The sequence below is a fragment of the Prionailurus bengalensis genome, chromosome D1 (assembly GCF_016509475.1).
Source record: "Prionailurus bengalensis isolate Pbe53 chromosome D1, Fcat_Pben_1.1_paternal_pri, whole genome shotgun sequence".
Lineage (NCBI taxonomy): Eukaryota > Metazoa > Chordata > Mammalia > Carnivora > Felidae > Prionailurus > Prionailurus bengalensis.
This window is the reverse complement of record NC_057346.1, coordinates 87,862,537-87,878,020: the sequence shown is the minus strand read 5'-3', so window position 1 is coordinate 87,878,020 and position 15,484 is coordinate 87,862,537. Positions and strand designations below refer to the sequence as shown.

General features: G+C 39.9%; 1 protein-coding gene across 1 annotated transcript in view; it reads right to left on the bottom strand.

The window, feature by feature from the left end:
• The window catches only part of HIPK3 (homeodomain interacting protein kinase 3), a 93,174-nt gene extending 80,055 nt beyond the window's left edge, over positions 1–13,119 (bottom strand). Inside the window, 1 exon segment of the mRNA XM_043580900.1 lies at positions 12,543–13,119. The gene's annotated coding sequence lies outside the window, so the exon portion shown is untranslated.
• Between the last annotated feature and the right edge of the window lie 2,365 nt (positions 13,120–15,484).

The following is a 15,484-nucleotide window of genomic DNA, read 5'->3' as shown; positions in this document are numbered from 1 at the left end:
GAACCATGAGACCATGAGACCTGAGCTGAAGTCAGATGCTTAACTGACTGAACCACCCAAGTGCCCCCTTTATAGGAAATTTCCTATTTTATAGGAAATCTGTCCAAAATAACTACCACAAAATTTTATGTTTTGTATAAAAAAGAAAAAAATCTATGTAACTAACTTTTAGGCAAAGAGGAGTATGAAATATTAAAGACCAAAAAAACCAAAAGTCCAATGATCCTTACCAGAATACCTCCTAACCTAATGTATCTCTAAAACAACTCAAATCAACAGAGGAAGCTGACTCCTAGATTAATAATTTGATCAAATGTCCATTGCTGACAAAGCATTATAAAGCAAAAATTCAGGTGATAAAATTTTTGTAAGAAATGATGATTCAAAGTTCTAAATGAACATTTATAGAATCAGAGAACCTGTTCTACAAAACTTCTCAAAATTACAGGCTATCCTAAATAAACAACTTTGACATTTTCATTTTGTACTCATAACTGAAAGAGAACTATCACTCCAGAGTAACATATATCACAAGAATTAAAATCTAAACACCCGTGAAGTGAGAATTGTAGCTGCTCCCCCCGCCACCCACACAAATAACAGTTTTGTATTTGTAAAAGCTGAAAAGACAAATATTTACAGCAGCATAAGCTTGATTATAGTACTTTTAGTTTTGAAAAATATTTATGAACGTTTTAGGGCTTGAAACAATAAACTGGAACAAAAAGTCAACTACTTGTTCTTTCCACATTCCTTTAAGATCCTACATGGCCCTAAGGTGACCTACACTCCTAAATTCAAAGTTGTTAGGTTTTTTTCCCTACAATTATGTTCTCTCCATACTCATATTTTAGTGGCCCGATATGCCACTTTATATGTCCTTTTTTAGAAATTTTGTGAAGTACCTTCAAAACCTTTCTAATATGGAAACACTATTTTTTAAGTTTCAAATTTTAACTGTCATATATATCTCGTGAACTGGGGTGTCTCACAATGGCTTCAGGAAATCCTGTGCTTCAGGAAACTATGGTATCTCATCAGAAACAATAGAAGGAACAGAAATGAAAATATGTTAAGAAAAATAAATACCTCTTCATTCTCATGACAAATGTGAGGAAGGGGACAAGGCAGAGATTTATAACAAGTCTCCCCAAGAACCTCAGAAAGAAACTAAAGAACAATGTAAATTCATAAAGACCTAAGGAGGAAAGAAAACAACCTGCTGCTCAAAAGAGTACTCTCAAAGAAAGGACACTGAATTCTTAGAAATCTTTTAGAACCGCTTATGTTTGGTTCTAACTCTAATCATTAACTTTTTTAAATGACACACACACTGCTGGGGCACGTGGCTGGCTCAGTTGGTAAAGCATGTGACTCCTGATCTCAGGGTAGTGAGTTCGAGCCCTATATTGAGCACAGAGATTCCTAAAAATAAAATTGGCAGGGGGTGGGGGGCACGGGCTAGGGAGCTCAGTTGGGTAAGTATCCAACTCCAGCTAAGGTCATGATCTCATGGTTCACGGTTTCAAGCCCCACATCAGACTCTGCTGATACTACAGAGCCTGCTTGGGATCCTCTCTCCCCTCTCTCTCTTCCTCCCCACTCTCTGCTCGAACACGTGCTCAATCAAAAAAAATAAAAAATAGGGGCACCTGGGTGGCTCGGTTAAGCATCCGACTTCAGCTCAGGTCATGATCTCACAGTTCATGGGTTCGAGCCATACGTCGGGCTCTGTGCTGACAGCTCAGAGCCTGGAGCCTGCTTCAGATTCTGTGTCTCCCTCTCTCTCTGCCCCTCCCCCACACTTACTCTGTCTCTCTTTCTCTCTCTCAAAAATAAATAAAAACATTTAAAAAGTTAAAAATAAACTAAAAATAAATAAAATGACACATTATCAGGTTGCTTGTAATAAGCCTTGCACTAAAACTGTAGATTTATATGGAATTAACAAGGGTGACAAAAATATTTGTCTACAAGCCCCACATAAACACTGAAAAAAAAATTTTTCACATTAGTGTAAAAAGCCACACTACCATACATGATACTATAAAGTTTATGTATCAGAATTACAAATGTAAGAAAAATATATTCAGATCTAGCTTAAGAAACTTTTTAAATGCCATCAACATATTAGAAAGATAAAAAAGGCGATTACAAAACTTTAATTCCATTTGAAGATGCCTAAGTAAGTGACAGCTAACACATTTTAAGTTCAAAATTAAGGCCAACTATTGATATCATGGGATAAAATAAAGAAAAAGTATGTTAAATCATGACTGAAAATGGCCACAAAACAGTTAACAGTTTACGATGAGAAATTTATTTTTAGATAATAACTATAAATCTCTTACTGGCCAAAAGTGACTTTGTATCATTTTTTAGGCTTTTGCATAAGAAATTAGATAGAATCTCAAACATAAAAGTAATGATCACATATCAACTATACATGATGAATCTGCCAAAACAGTTATTTTATAACAATGTTAAAACTTAAGGGGTGCCAAGAGTGGCTCAGTCGGTTAAGCGACCGACTCTTGATTTGGCTCAGGTCATGATCTCACAGCCATGAAATGGAGCCCCATGTCAGGCTCTGCCTTTCTGTGCTGATAGCGCTGAGCTTGCTTGGGGTTCTCTCTCTGCCTATCTCTCTGCCCCTCCCCAGCCCATGTATGCACACACCTGTGCAAGCGTTCTCTCTCTCTCAAAGTAAACAAAAAAACATCTAAAAAATGTTATTTGTTCATAGAGACCCTGCAAATTGAAAAGGGTAAAAATGATCACTACACCATTACCATTACCTGGAATAAGACTGCTAGAATATGGGTAGACAAGACTAATACATGAAATTTAACATATTTTGCCTTAAACTCATGAAAGCATACACACTGTTCACTCCAGGAAGAGGTGAAATTTCTGTATAAAAATCATTTTTAAATTATTCAGTTACTACAAATGACAAAATATTCAGTAAAACGAACCTATTTCCTTCTAGTCATTCCAGGGTATGTTTTATCATAGGTTTCCAATCATGGTACATGTATAACTTGGTATGCCAATTTGTTCTCTCTAGGATATTTTGAATAGCAGCATAATATTCTACCATGTGTGCATACTATAATTTGTTGAACTGCTTTTCCTCCCAATTTGTTCACTATATTATATAAAGTTGTGATGAATATTTTCATATAAATAGTTTTTTTACATTCCCAATTTTCTTAGTATGGATTTCCAAAAAGGAAACTTGATAACTACTACTAAATTTTGTTTTACAACATGCAGATTTTGTTGGGTTTTTTTAATGTATCCACCAGAAATAAATATTTTAAGATTTAAAGTTTCAACATAAACTGCAATAGAAATGAGTGAAGATAACAAAGAGGAAATACAGAAAAAGAAACAAATTTTGAAATAAGATAATTCAATCTGAGCTAGCTGTGGGGGGAAATATGGACCTCACTAGTTCTAAAGATGAGCTGAAAGCTCGGAATTAAGTAGGGTATACTATGGATGCAATCACCTGGAGGAATACATAGATTGTGAATAAAAGAAACTAGTGGAGAGCTTAGCAGAAGTAATTTCACTAGAGTGGCATGGACAGAACTCTACTGCCCAGGGCTAAGAAATGAATACAAAAGCAAACAGAGGGTAAAGTACACATTTAAGAAGTTTGGAAGAAATAAAAAGGAAGCCAGGTCCACATCTGAGGAGGCACAATTGAAAGATGGCTGCTTTATGGGGCACCTGGGTGGCTCAGTTGGTTAAGTGTCTGACTTGGGGTCAAGTCATGATCTTGCAGTTCATGAGTTTGAGCCCCTCATCGGGCTATCTGCTGTCAGTGCAGAAACTGCTTCTGATCCTCTGTCCTCCCTCTCTCTATGCCACTCCCCCACCCGTTCTTTCTTTCAAAATAAATAAAAGTAAACTTAAAAAAAAAAAGTGCAAAATAAAAGATGGCTGCTTTAGATCTCAGGTATCTGAGAGATGCCTGGGTGGCCCAGTCAGCTGAGCATCCAACTCTTAATGTCAGCTCAGGTCTTGATCTCCCAGTTCATGAAATCAAGCCCTCACGTCGGGCTCTGCATTGACAGCTCAGAGGCTGCTTGGGATTCTCTCTCTCCCTCTTTCTCTGTCCCCCTCCCCAAAATAAATAAATAAACATTAAAAAAAAAAAAAAGATCTCAGATATCTGAACATTTTTAAAGGCTGAAGAAAAAAGGCCCAAGAAAGGGGGGAAGGGGAGGCTTGAAGTTATTGGACAGGCTCAAGATGCTGAAAAAAAAAAACATTTCCAGATGAAATCCACAATAGACAACAGGCAGGAATCTTGGAGGAATCTTGTTTCAGTCCTTCAGAGAGTGGTGAAAATATACAGGGTGTACTAGTAGAAGTTATATCCAGGGGTAGAGGGTTGGAAATCTGGAGGAAGTTCATACCTATTGACCTCTATGCAGGAAATAGACTCATCTGCTAGAATTAAAGAAGTGAGGGGTTGGGGCACTTGGGTGGCTCAGTCAGTTAAGCATCCAACTTCAGCTCAGGTCATGATTTGGAGGTTTGTGGGTTGGAGCCCCATGTCAGGCTCTGTGCCGACAGCTCGGAGCCTGGAGCCTGCTTCAGATTCTGTGTCTCCCTCTGTCTCTGCCCCTCCCCTGCTCACTGTGTGTGTGTGTGTGTGTGTGTGTGTGTGTGTCTCAAAAATAAATATTTTTTAAAATAAAAAAAAAAAAAGAAGTGAGGGGTAGAGTAGGGTTTTGAGAAGCAAAGTGTGTGGGCAGGTACCTGTAAAGCTGTTCAGTAAAGATGCTACCTTGATTAAAGGATATAGGTAAAGCAGCACATGCCTGTATTTGATTACTTTTATAATAATTATATGTTTGATTCCCCAATGTCTATTATGCAGTTTAAGGGATATAAAAACTTTTAAGACATGGTCTCTGACCTGAAGAAACAGTTCAGATACTATTTCATATTTTGAAATGTAAAAATTTCCCAAAATGTAATGTATTAGGTTACCTCCTAAGTTATAAATTGAGGCATTTTCTTCCAGTCAGATTATGAGAAACAATTTCAAGCTAGATATACCCTCAGATGTGAGGTACTTAAGAGAGATTTCACAAGTAACAGAGTAGCAACTGGATATACTTTCAGAAATGCCACACTGGGCTTAGGGCAACTCAGAAGGCAAACATTCCAAGTGTTTTCTACTCAAAAGTATTGGCAAACCAATTATGTTATAGTCCCTAACAACCTAAGTGAGTTTCCACACAGAGTTCAATTTTAAATTCACAGGTATAAAATATCAAGATCGCACAAAATTGTCAAATTTCATTAAGACTATATCATATACAATTATAATGGGGCAATGTAATAAAATACTTGTCCTTTTTGCATGACTTGGCTTCAAGGACCCCAAGTTATATATACTTTTGATTTACATAAATTAACAACAAGCAATAGCCCTTCTGCATAGTGACTTCAAATAAGTTACAACTAGCAATTTCAATATTCTTAAAAGTACCTTAAAATGGAATTCTATCTATACCCTGGTTTTCACCTTCTATTTTCTTTCCAATTCGCATAGGAATGAGGTTTGAAGAGCTCTGCATTCCAAATTTAGAAGGTAATAATACAGTTAGCAAAGCAAACCTATTAGAATTTTCTCAAGCAATGCAAGAACTGTGCATGTCCAAAAGGAAAAACCATGAGAATAAGAGAACTGGATTAACCATATCTAAGAAATATGAATTTCCACTTGATTTAAATTAACATACAACCTATTTCTATAAAACCGTGAGACTACTAAACTTGTTAGACTTGACAGAAAAGCTTGTAACAAAAATTAAATTCATAGAATCTTTTTCATATGTTCAAGTGACTTTTTCCCCTTTCAACACCACAAGGATGGCAAGTATTAATATACAACTTTCAGAAGCTAAACCATTCCTGATAATTTTAAATATCATTTATTTATTAAATAAACAGTCTTAAAAAAAAAAACAAAAACAAAAACTTGAACATGCTATACGTGTATCATTTTTCTCAGGCAGTGTTCTCCAGCTCACATACATACGCACAAATATAAAAGAACATGTACAGTAGTAGGCTAATTTCACCTATTATTTGCTCAAAGCAGGAACCATGTCTTCCTCTCTTCATTCATAGCACAGTATACTGCACTTAGTGGACACCCAAATATATACCAGATAAAACAGTTTTCACTCACATATTTTATCATTGTTTTACCTGACACAATAAAATTTCATTTATTTGTGGTATCTGTGGTCCAGCTACAAAAAAATACTTTAAGCATAGTAACCAGATTAAAAACCTAATATTTTTGAACCCAATACTATTCTTATCTAACTTAAAACACAAAACTACAATTAATATACTGCAGAGATACTTGTACTGCCTCCACTGAAACTGATTACGAATTGGTCCAAAACATGGATTTGAGAAGGTAGTGAAATGTAACATCATAGCTATAAACTATATAGCACATAACCAGCAATTTTCATTATGATTTTGCCACTTTATGCTATTTAATCTTAATATAAGTTATCACAAATTACATATTTAAAGCCCTCCAAAGTATTAATTTAAATCATACCTTAGAAGAAATGTCTCTAGAAAGTCAGGTTCAATTTTCAATATGTTATCACTCTATCTAACTTATTAACTATTTAAAACTGTACATTATATATCTAAAGTCGTATAGTTTACCAAACCTACAAGGCTCTTGTTGTATTATTAAACAGATAGCACTCAGTCAAAATATCCGCAAATGATATCTTTAAGCCCTTTAAATAACCACTTCACAGGGTATGAAACATTTTCTAATCAAGTTTTTTCTGCAAATGTTTCAAAGCTTACTATTTCATATTTTTTAAAAATGCTAAGATACTGTATTTAATTTATGAATAATACACAACAAAGTAGAGGGAAGCTAAAGAACTGACATTAACATAAACATTTTTAGTAAGTCATATGCTTTTATTTTTCAATTTCTAAAATGGAATACATATCTCCAACTTAAAACGGATCACATCCCGATAAACCCATCATAAACTGAAAATACCAAGTAGAAAATGCATTTAATACACCTAACCTACCAAACATCATAGCTTAGCCTCGTCCACCTTAAACATGCTCAAACCCATTAGCCTACACTTGGGCAAAATCATCTAACACAAAGCCTATTTTATAATAAAGTGGTGAGTATCTCAAGTAATGTACTGAATAGTGAAAGTGAAAAACAGAGTAGTTGTCGTGGTACAGAATGGTTTTAAGTATATCACTGTTGACCCTCATGATCGTCAGCTGTCTGGAAGCTGCGACTGCCTCTGCCCAGCATTACAGGAAGAGTATCAGACCCCATGTTGCTAGCTTGGAAAAAGATCAAAATTCAAAATTCCAAGTACACAAATGTGTATACACATGTGTTTACACCATAGTAAAGTCAAGAAATCATAAGTCAAACCATGGTAAACAGTAACTGGCTAGTCATTTGCAGCCAAGTTTTATAGTTTCTATCAAATTTTAAAGGCAACGTTCTTGGTAAGCCATATGCAATCAAATGTAATTTATAAAAACTATACAATTCTAAAGGTGGAGGTAATGACTCATTCTGTTCATCTAATTACTTCAAAAATCTATCAAATCTAAACAATTTTTCAAATTAGAAAAGATGCTCCAGCATGAACGATTACGTAAAATAAAAAAAATAAAAAAATTATGACTACCTCTGACAATCCTTTATTTACAATGTGACCAAGAATTAGCCTTTCACAATTTCGATCCTTACCTAAAGTACAGCTCAAAGGTACAAACTACTGTATTTCTCTTCATTATTCTTCTCTAAATCTCCGTTTCTTTTAGGTATGATCTTTTTAAGGGAAAAAAAAAGACACTGCAACAAAAAAAAATGAAAAGTACATCTGGAAATCTAATCTTTAAAAGAAGAGATGTTAATCTCAGAAAGTAAACATGGACTGACAGCAGAGAAGTCGGGTTTTAATTCAACTTGAGAAACCTCCATTCATTTATTATATGCACCTTAGTTTTATTTTCAAGTATCTCTAAAAAAAAAAAAAAAAGGTTATTCCTATAAATCAAACTCATTTTAATAGCAATTAATATGTTCTATGCTCTTCACACTTCTGGTTTCAAATTAGGCATATAATGTAAAATTTTTGTAACTGTACAGAACGTTTGTCTTTCCTAAATTCTACATTAAGCAAAGTCCTTTGGATTGAAAAGACAAAAGACAAAAAGAAAGGAAGGTAAGGGCAGGGAGTGGGTTTTAAAAACCGGTCAAGGATGATAAACAGGTATTATTTCATAAATCCGATCTTTTAACAGGTGCCACCGTATATTCCTAATCTTTCCCCCAAGCTACCCCATATTTCACTGATTTCATAACTAAGTGAACTCTGATCTCTAGCAACTTGAACATTTAAGTCAAAACAGATTTCTAAGTTTCCGAAATTTAATTAAATGAGCCTCTTCCTCCAACTAGGGCCCAGCTTCCCCTACCTTACCTGCCCACTACCTTCCCTCCCATTCACTCTTCCCCAGCAAGGAAAGATTCTGTCTTAGAAAACTGAAGATATTGTTTGGGTCAAAGTAACAAAATACACTGAAGGTAAAACATAGTGTCCTTGGCTTGTTTCAGTTCAAAGATTTTCTGTTGGAAAAAGATAGCTTTCTAAAGTACAAACTTGGCATTCAATACAAAATACAAAAAATAAATCAGTTTACTGACTTAACTGTCATCAAACCACAAATACCACCCTAAAAATACAGTATTTCCAATACTCGACCAGTTGTTTTTTTTTTTAATTTCCACACAAACCCAAATCCTAAGAGCCTCCAGGTCCCCAGCATAACAATGTGTGCTCAGAATCCAGACAATATGTTGCCTTTTGTGTAATGACATATGGCCCAAGTATCAACAGAGAAGAGCAGCCTGATCTGCCAAATAGGTCAAGGTCTAATATGACAAACATTTAGGTAAAATTTGTAACATATACCTTCCAAATATCTATTCTAGCTTGGTCCTAACAGTGATTAAGATAAGATCCAAAAAAACAGTTATGACAAAGCTACAGAAGCAGCATACTAATATTATTTCTCTCTAAATCACTTTTTTTTTTCCTTCCCCAAATCACTCTTAATTCAACCAAAAAAAGTAGGCTGTATTTCCTTAGGTCAGCCATGTAAGTCCTCTGGCTACCCTGAAAATCGACACGGATTCAAAACTTCCACTCCAAACATGTATCACTATTCAACTTCTGTTAAGTGCTTGAAGATACTAATCAAGTTGTTTTTTAAGCAGCTGGACCCAGAACTAGTAACGACATTTAAAATAATTCCTTTAGACTTACATTTGTATTATATAGAAAGGACTACCTAAACAAAGTTTTCAGCAAGTTGTCTGAGCGGGGTGTGGGTCAGGGACACCTTTAAAAAGGAATAAAACATACTGACAGACTCCTCCACGTTAACGAAATTCTAGTAGTTTGTCTCACAAGTAACTTCCAAGTTAAACATACCACACTTTAAGTCTCAACTTCAGACATTAGAAAATTAGGACAGCAGCAAACCCAGAAATTTTTACATGAACATGTCTTTTGGCAGCAACAATATAATCATATAGCAAGTTACTCTGTGTCCTCTAATAGTTGAGAGACAAGAATAACTCTGGAGGGATATTTTAAATACCTAAAACTTTAAAGTTCCTTAGAACACACTTAAATCCAAATATTGCCAAGACAGCTTTATCTCTAAACTCAAACATAAATGGAATGCAATGGAAACTACATTATTCATGCCTTTTAACTACCAATGACACAATTCTAACGTACCATACGACCACCTTCGGCGAACTGCCGCGGAGAACATAGAAAGCTAACTTCAAGTTACCAAAGTAAGTCATTCTAACACTCAAATGGAAAATAACATGCAACCCAGTATTCCATTCAATGCATGTGAAACAGGTTTAGGAAACAGTTTTTCAGCATTCTGAAATTTATATTTTTCCCCTACCTATACATACCTTCAGTGTTCATTTATCAAATATTTAAAACAAAAGCTCAATCAAAAAGCTCATTTGACAGCTGTTGCTATTTTAAGTTGCAAGGGGGGAAAAAAGGCTTTCAAAATTTTGCAATAAACAAATACTTAAGTGCCCTGCCATACTGGCTACAGCAGCCCAACCTCTGTAATTTGCACCTTATTTTATGGTGCTCCATGACAGGACATCCAAAAAATTAAAACAGTATGATCTGAAGCTTCTTTTCAAGCATGTTTACAAGAAGAATTATCTCATAAAAACTGTCCACTTTTATGTGACTCTAAAACTCCATGCCCAGAAGCCAATGACTGGTTTATAAGCAAGATAATGACTAGTTCAATGGAAAAGGTATTATGACAATAAACTAAGACTGGCTCACCATGTTATGATCTGCTTGCCTAATATGTGTTTAGCTACTGTAGTCAGCAATGTCCAAATATAAATTTGAAACATTTAATGACTGGTTCTGTTCTAGATTTCAAGCTCATCTTACCTTTTTAAAACATAGTTTTAATCTAAGGCTCTCTAAAAAAAAAAAAAAAAAAAAAAAAAAGTCTTTTTTAGAAAATATATTCCCTAAAGTAGAAAAAAAAAAAAATTCAGGTCCAAATTATTTAATTTTGTGATAAGTGCAAAAAAAAAAAAAAAACCCACAATGAAATGTCCAAATTCTAAAACATTTCAGCACCCCTCCACCTCGACACAAATTAAAAGCAAGTCGTCTCAAAAATAAAAGAAAAATAAACCTCAAACAGGTTGAGCATTATATTTTGTAAGTAAGAGTTGTCTACACTTTATGAATGGGCCCATAAATATACCAAGAAAACCTTATTTCAAAAAGTACTTTATTTGGTTGGTTACACTTCAATTACTGTTCAGTGGCATGTAACCAATAAAACTATAAAAACTACTTTTTAAAGGTCAGTCTTATTTTGTTTACTTAAATACTAAGTTTAATCATGACCTATCAAAACCTTATCATGGCTCACTGTATAAAATTAGCACTGCACTTGCAAACATAAGCAGAATCTAGCATTATCAAACATATGGTGAGGCCTGCCCAGCTTCTGAAAAATTAAATGAGAATGTAGGATTAAAATGTTTTAGCTGGGTAACAAAGCCCACCGATCCAGCTCAAAAGTTTTCATCAAAAATTTTATCAAAAGGGGTACCTCTTCAAAATTAAGGCACCAAGAAATTAAAACTTTGAAATAAAGTGAAATGATGTGAACATTAAGTAATTCCACGCCACAGAAGTACTTCCAAGCAAATACCTAAAACGGGAGGGACGGGGGAGGCGGGGGAGAATCAACCGATCTCCAGACTACTAGAAGGTACACAGAAGCACAAGCAACCCCAGGCTGGTGCACCAGCTAACTTTCCCGGCCCAGTACCAGGGAGACAATCTAACAAAGTCGACAACAGAACCAACCATGAGCTTTCCCTGTAAACTGGACCGATAACCTGAAAAACTTCACTGTTGCTAATAGAAGCTCCTTATAATTCGAAGCAGCGACCTGACAGGTGGAAAAATCAATTCTAACAGGGCAGCAAGAGGTTGTGAAAACACAGTTCAAGGACTGAACGTGTTATGACTACTCTGTAACAGGTCCAAGGTAATTTACGCACACACCCTTTCGCGCAATTCCTCAAGCCGAGATAAGATTGGGCAACAGGCTTAGCTGAGAGCCACATACCATTTTAAAACAGCCGTCTCTCTTCCGACAGGAAAACAGACATTCCCATCCGAAGTCTTTCCGCGAGTTCGCGAAGGGAAGCGGGCGGCCGCCACCGTAGCGAGAGAAGCCGGCAACAGCCCCGTCGCGCGGCCGCCACGCCTTCCTCCGGCCGCGGCAGGGGACGCGGAGCGGCGGGTCACATTTCTCCTCCCCAACAATCACACGCACTCACGTCTCCTGAGTTGACACCCTCTAAACCGGCCGCTCGGCGACGCTGGTGACTGGGCCACAAAGCCAGGGACGCAGCCATCGGCTGGGGCGCTCAAGTTGCGTGCGTGCGTGCGCGTGTTTGTGTTTGTTCCCCTTAATGAAAGACAAGAGGTCTCCGTAGTTACGGCCTAGGGTTGCGGTGGGGAAAGAGGCCCCCTGTGGGACTAAACAAAACTTCGGTTGCTGGGAAGAGCGGTTGCGCAACCCTGGCAGAGGAAAGGCCGGGGCCGCCCAGCCCGGCCCCAGCGCGGCTTCCCGGAGGCTGCGCCACCGCGCGCACCAGGCACGCGCGGCCCCCGCGTCCGGCGGCCTCGAGCCCCAGGCGGCCCCCGGACTCGCCGCTCGGCGGGGGCCGGGGCGGGAACGCAGAGCGCCGGAGCGCAGGGGAGGCGGTCGGGGATGCAGGACGCGCGACGGCTGCGGGCCTCTCCAGCGGTGTAGGGCCCGGCCGGAGGCCCCGCGAGAGGAGCTACTCCCCCCACCCGGGGGTGGGGGCGCCCCTCGCCCTATTCCCTTACCTTCCTAGAGGCCTGCGCTCTCCCCTCTTCGGGCGGCCGCAGCCCTGAGCATGTCCGGGGTGGGGTGCGGGGCCGTGCCGGGGACAGGGAGCCAGGCGCTTCAGCAGGCGGCACCACCCAGCCCGGGCTCAGCCCCTCTCCGCGGCCGCTGCCATCTTGTCCTGGCGGCTGAGAGGAAACGGCGAAACACCCTCCCCCGACCGCTGCTGCTGCTACTGCTGCTCTGACTGCTGAGCGCCGGGCGCGTCTCCCTCATCTTCCTTCCCGGGGATTTGGGGTGGGGACGGCAGGGCTGGGGCGAGGGGTGGCGAGAGGCCGGCCGGCCGGCCTCCGACTGCTGGGGCCTACGGGCGGCGCGGGGTGCGGGGCCCGCGGCGGCTGGGGCCCATTCCTGACGCCCCTGCCGCGAGAGGAGGACAAGGAGACAGCCGGGAGACGCGGCGACGCCGGGGCCCGCGGCGCGGTCTCCTCAGGCCGCCGCGCTGCCGACAGTCGTCACGGAGGCAGCTGCCGCTGGCCGCCCCAGTCTCGGGCCCCTCCTCCGCGCCCGCCGGCCTCGGCCGCCGCCTCCGCAGCGCCACCGCCCGCCGGGCCGCGCTGCGCGCCGAGCCCGGGCGGCCCCGCTAGCCTCCGGCCGCGGCGCCTCCGCGAAGCCCCTCCCCGGGGCCCGCCCGCGGCCGCGCCCTTGCAGCTCCGAGCCCGCCTGGCGGCCGGCGTGGACCGGACCCGGAGCTCCCTCCCGCCGGCCCGCCCGCCGCCGCCGCCGCCGCAGCAGCATCCGTCAGCGCCCCCTCTGCCGTTCTGAGCCTCGCACTAGGCCCGCTTTGACAAAAATACACAGTTAAAAAAAGATCCTAACCCCCACCCACCCACCCGAAGAAAGGATTAAAATGAGGAAGCAGGATTTTACAGGCCTTTCGAGATGCCGTAATCACAGTTTCCCCTTCCACCGCTTTAGGATCTGTTTCTTGGTGGCTTGTTGTTTGTCTGTTTGTTTGTTTGTTTGTTCTTAAGGGTTCCAAAAATAAGGAAAGGGGAAATGCCTGATCGAGGGAACGGTCCCAATCTAAAACAGGTCCCTCCGTCTCCCCCATCCCAAAGAGTCAAGAGAATTGTAAAGTCGGATTGAAGTAAAGGCCTTCCTGCAAATGTTCCAAGAGCATCTCTAAGGCCCCAACCGCTGTCATTGTGAAGTATGCCCACCTCTGTGTTGATAACTCCATCAAGTTAGTTCCTCTCCCAGAGACTAGTTACCTCCCTCCAGGAGACTAGGAGATCAACAGAATGGCCCATCTCAAGCAACGTAATCATAGAATTAAAGAATTTTAGAGATGAAAGAAACTTAGAGATCCTTGGTCCAAACTCTTAAGCTAGAACAGGGCTTCAAAGAAGCTGAAGAGACCTGCCCAAGGTTATACAGCAGAGCCCCGGTCTGCACGCCGTGTCTCCCCTTCTTTTCGCGAAGGAACAACTGACTTTCTAGTACCTATCATTCAGAGTTAATTCTGCTTAATACTTCTTTCCTTTTGTTCTTAATTTTTTATTTTTTTGGAAACTGAACACCTTGCTCCAAGAAAGTGTCCTTTGTTCCTTTCGTAAGTCCCTCACTAGGAGGTTTGACTCTACGTGCATGTATTTTTACCCAGATAGTTTCTATTGCTGGGACAGGGCAAAGGGAGTGCTGGGAGTGGCAAATTGCTGCATATTTAATACTACACATTTATCCCCTGCTGCTTTTCAAACTGGGAGAGGAGTATTTTTGAGGATTCCTTTTAAAAAGAGAAAAGGATAGTATGCCTGAGGCAGTTGGAAGTTATTTTCAAATGAGGGTTGTTTTCTTCAAGTTAGGGAGGATAACCAGTGAGGCTTCCAAAACAGAAAAACAAAACAATGACTGTCTCTCAGAGAGATAGCAACATATTAGCCATTCCTTTTTACTTAGTATTTAGTTACTTTTGACTTTAAAAAAAAAAAAAAAGCAATAGTTAAAAGAACCAAAAAAGGATAAAAACGCTGCTCGCAGGAGAAAGTTACAATAATAAAAATCTCAGTGAAAGAAGGGAACTATTCCACTAGAACTTCAAATTTCCAGAATTTTTGCAAAACATTTTTCTGGATCACTTCTAATAAGAGGTTTCAATTCTCCCTACTTGTGGCATTACTACATTTATGGACAAGCGGGAAAAAAGGAGGATTTTGTTTGGGCTTTTTTTCCCCTTTCTCTCCCTGACATTGGTATTCACCACACTGCAAGTTCCAGGAGAGAATTCTATTTTTTCTTTTTTAACAATTGCATTGCCAGTACTTACAGTGCCTGATCTATAGTTGTCTTTAGTAAATGCTGCTAAATAAGTCAATGAACACTGTTCATTCAAGCACTCCTCCGCTTTATACCTATTGTCTCCTAGCTTAATCTCTTTACTTGCAATCTCTTCCCTCTCCAATCCATTCTGAACACCATCTAGATAATTTTTCAAAGCCCCTGACTTAGCCACTTTATGAAGTTTGTAAGAAAAAAATGGAAAATTTCCAGTGTTCTTTTCAAAAATGAAGACTACTGGGGCACCTGGGTAGTTCAGTGGTAAGTGGTCTGACTTTGTTCAGGTCATGATCTCATAGTTTGTGGGTTTGAGCCCCACCCCACGTTGGGCTCTGCACTGACAATGGAGAGCCTTCTTGGATTGTCTCTCTCACTCTCTCTCTCTCTCTCTCTTCCCCTGCCTAGCTTGTGCTCTCTCTCTCTCTCAAAATAAATATACTTTTTAAAAAAACGCAGACTACTAAATTACATGTGAAAAACTTAATTGTGTGTAAAAAGATGGTACCAAATAATTCAATAATATTTGCATTCAGAAATATTACTTGAATACTATGTACTGGGCACTGTGCTATCATCTGAGGATACAATGAAAAGGTAGACACCCTGTGAGTTTATACTCTCT